Source organism: Myotis brandtii, unplaced genomic scaffold (genome assembly GCF_000412655.1).
Source record: "Myotis brandtii unplaced genomic scaffold, ASM41265v1 scaffold637, whole genome shotgun sequence".
In the NCBI taxonomy this organism is placed as follows: Eukaryota; Metazoa; Chordata; class Mammalia; order Chiroptera; family Vespertilionidae; genus Myotis; species Myotis brandtii.
This window is the reverse complement of record NW_005370439.1, coordinates 182,477-186,400: the sequence shown is the minus strand read 5'-3', so window position 1 is coordinate 186,400 and position 3,924 is coordinate 182,477.

The window sequence follows — 3,924 nt, the reverse complement described above, 5'->3', positions numbered from 1 at the left end:
TTGGGGGGGTGGGGACTTGACTCTGGATCCCGCATCCCGCCCCGCGCGTCAGGAGGCAGTCTGGGTCCCGCCTCTGGGTCTCGCACAATATCAAGCGCTGGGCCTCTAGTATTGTAATAACTATGTATGGTGCCAGGTAGGTACATGAAATATCGAGGGGTCCATTTTGTAAAGTATATGATTGTCTAATCACTATGCTATACACCTGAAATTAATATAAATAAGATTGAATGTAAACTATAGTTGAACAAAAACTGTATTAATTTGCTCATACTAAGTGAGAAAGATCTTTGTAAAGTATATGATTGTCTAATCACTATGCTATACATCTGAAATTAATAAAAAATGAGATTGAATGTAAACCATAGTTGAACAAAAACTATTAATTTGCTCATGCTAAGTGAGAAAGATCCCAGCTACCTGGCATGGATCTTCAAGGCCTTATTTATTTAATGCCCTATAAATGATGTCTGAGAGGAATAGGAGAGTCAAGCTACAGTGAAGCTGCATCACTGGAGGCTTGCTGGGCACACAGTGGGTTGGGAAATGACATGACCATCTTTTATTGTTCCTAAAGAGGTAGAAGAGGGCTGCTCACTGCTGGATAAGCAGGATTGTTTCCAAGATGGAAGAAGCAGACTGTAGAGAGGTGGATTTATTGGTGAGGTTGTCCCTAAACTCTGGGATGGAGATTGAATGCTCTCTTCTAAGTGCCATCATATTTTGTTGGAGAAAATATTTTTCCAATTTTATTGAGATTCAACTTATATACATTTACTGTGTAAGTTCAAGGTGAACAGCATAGTGGTTTGACTTACATATATTGTGAAATGATAACAATAATACATTTAGTTAGCATCCATCATCTCATATAGACACAATAAAAAGAGAAAGCAAAAAAACCCAGCAATACTTCTCTTTGTGATGAGAACTCTCAGGATTTGCTCTCCTAATAACTCACATATACTAGTATATCATACTTGTACAGCAGTGCTAAATATAGTTATCATCTCTAGTATTTATTTATCTTGTAACTGGAAGTTACTACATTTGACCACTTTCTTCTAATTTTCCCTCTCTTTACCTTTGCCTCTGGTAACCACAAATCTTATTTTTCATGAGTTTGTTTGTTTTATTTTCCCCATGTAAATGAGATTATATGGTATTTGGCTTTATCTGGCTTATTTAACTTGGCATAATACCCTCAAGGTTCATCTGTGTTTTTACAACTGGCAGGATTTACTTGTTTGTGTGTTGTTGTTGTTGTTTTATGGCTGCATAATATTCCAATGTGTGTGTGTGTGTGTGTGTGTGTGTGTGTGTGTGTTGTGGAAAGAGAGAGAGAGAGAGAGAGAGAGAGAGAGAGAGAGAATGTATCATAAATTCTTTATCCATTTATTCATTAATGACACTTAAGTCATTACTATGTCTTAGCTATTTTAAATAATGCTGCAATGAACGTGGAGGTACAGATTTTTTTCAACTTAGTGTTTTCATAGGAAATATTTTTGAAAATTATTCCCAACTTCTCATATGCCTACTAACAGAAGAATAGATAAATCAATTGTGGTATACTTTCATAATGAATGATTATACATCAAAGAACATTGGCTGGCATGAAAGTATCAGTTTAAACAACAAAAGTAGCATCTACTATATTTTATGTGTTTTATTGTTTTATATTATGATACTAGAGGCCTGGTGCACAAAATTCATGCACAGGGTGGGGGAGGTGGGTGTCCCAGAGCCCAGCCTGCACCCTCTCCAATTTTTAGGATTGTTATTCCTAAAAATACTATGGTGTGTTGGAATATAATTCATGAACAATTTTAAAGAAGAGGAATGGGATATTGTTTCCTAAAGGCCAATATTTAAGAAGAAAATTTGACCAATCTTTCAATTATATGACCCATAAAACACTGGAGAGTGACTTAGAACTTGTTTTATCTGACATTAGAGACAGCTTCTCTTAGAGTCTCCATCCAGAGAAGAAATGGAGGCATAGATCTTTCTCAGATGGAAGGAGAAAAAAGGATTATTTTGGCATTCCCAAATAGCCTATGTGGAAATGAGTTAGAAATATTCCCTTGGGAGTTGTTTCTTTAATAAATATACCTCTCATCAGGACTCTGAACACATACTGAGGTTACAGCAATAAACTAATCATCAGACTGTGCTTACCACAAAAGGAAGCTGTGGCTTAGGTAAGGAAATCCAGGGATTCACATTCAGCAAGGATGCTTTAAGAGTAACTCTTCTAGGGGATGTAAAGTACAGCTTATGGAATATAGTTGATAATATTGTAATAACTATTTATGGTATCGGGTGGGTGCAAGACTTATTGAGGGATCACTTCATAAGTTATATTAATGTCTAACTACTGTGCTGTACACTTAAAACTAAAATAATATTGAATGGTAACTGTAAATGAAAAAAATTTTTAAATGGAAAAAGAATAACTCTTCCACATGGCATGTGATTCTTCTGTAAAGGATAAGAAAGCACTTAAGCCTTTTTTTTTAATGAGATGAAGAATTCAGGGAAAGGCAATCTTGGACAGGAGAACTCAATTTATATTAAATGGATGTAGGTTGAGAACATGAGCTTGGGGGTCCCATTAACCTGAATTTGAATTCCTGTATGCCAAATTTAATTGTGTGACCTTGGACAAATATTTAAACTCTTGAAGGTGAATTTCCTCATCTGAAGAATGTAAATAATACATTGTTTTCACTTTCTTTTTATTTATTGACTGCATTTCACAATCATTAGGCATCTGTTACTACCATTCTGCTGAAATTGTTATGATCACCAAAGACCTATTTGCCAAAAACAATGGACACATTTAATTTTTTATCTTACTTGCCAATTCTGACATTACTTTTCACTATTTAACTACAGTACTACTTAATTTTTTTAAATATATTTTTCACTGGCTTTGTAATAACAGATCATCTTCATGGTCCTCTTATATTTCTGTCTACTTCTTTGTCCATCTCTTTTGATACCTTTTTTCCTATGTCCTAAAATGAAGGTTTTCCTAGGTTTACATTTCTAAACAGGAATATCTTCCCTTTACTTCTGGATAATCTATAAGCACTCCATAAATCAGTGTATCCTGCCCCACTCCATTCATACAATTACCTATTGCCTGAGAATGTGTGCGCCCTTAGGGGAAAATAAATCTGAAATACCCCAGCTTTTAAGTGATTGACATCAGTTGTGGTTCAGTGAATCCAGTCAGTTGACAGACATCGGTTCCCCCAGAGCAGTGATCGGCAAACTGCGGCTCGGCAAACGGCGGCTCGTGAGCCACATGTGGCAATTTGGCCCCTTGAGTGTGGCTCTTCCACAAAATACCGACTTCTGCGCATGGGCCACGAAGTTTCAATCGCACTGTACATGCGCCCGCACGTGGTATTTTGTGGAAGAGCCACACTCAAGGGGCCAAATTGCCACATGTGGCTCACGAGCCGCCGTTTGCCGAGCCGCAGTTTGCCGATCACTGCTCTGGGGGAACCGATGTCTGTCAACTGACTTTGATACCTTTTTTCCTATGTCCTAAAATGAAGGTTTTCCTAGGTTTACAACATTTCTCTCCACATATACTTTCCCATTTTAATTCATACCTAAGTAAATTTTTCCTGAGATTTGGCACACGGTATCATCTCTACTAATGAACAATGTGGTTGGTAGAAGAGATGGGTAGAGAAAAGATCAATATGTTCTGGAAATGACCACCACTTTAGAGGATATTGTCAATGACAAAAAAGGTCAATGTAGGCACTGAAGTAGCAAATACTCTGGGGCAGTGGTCGGCAAACCACGGCTCGCGAACCACATGTGGCTCTTTGGCCCCTTGAGTGTGGCTCTTCCACAAAATACCACGCAGCATGTAGTAATAACAAGTCTAGATTTTCCCCT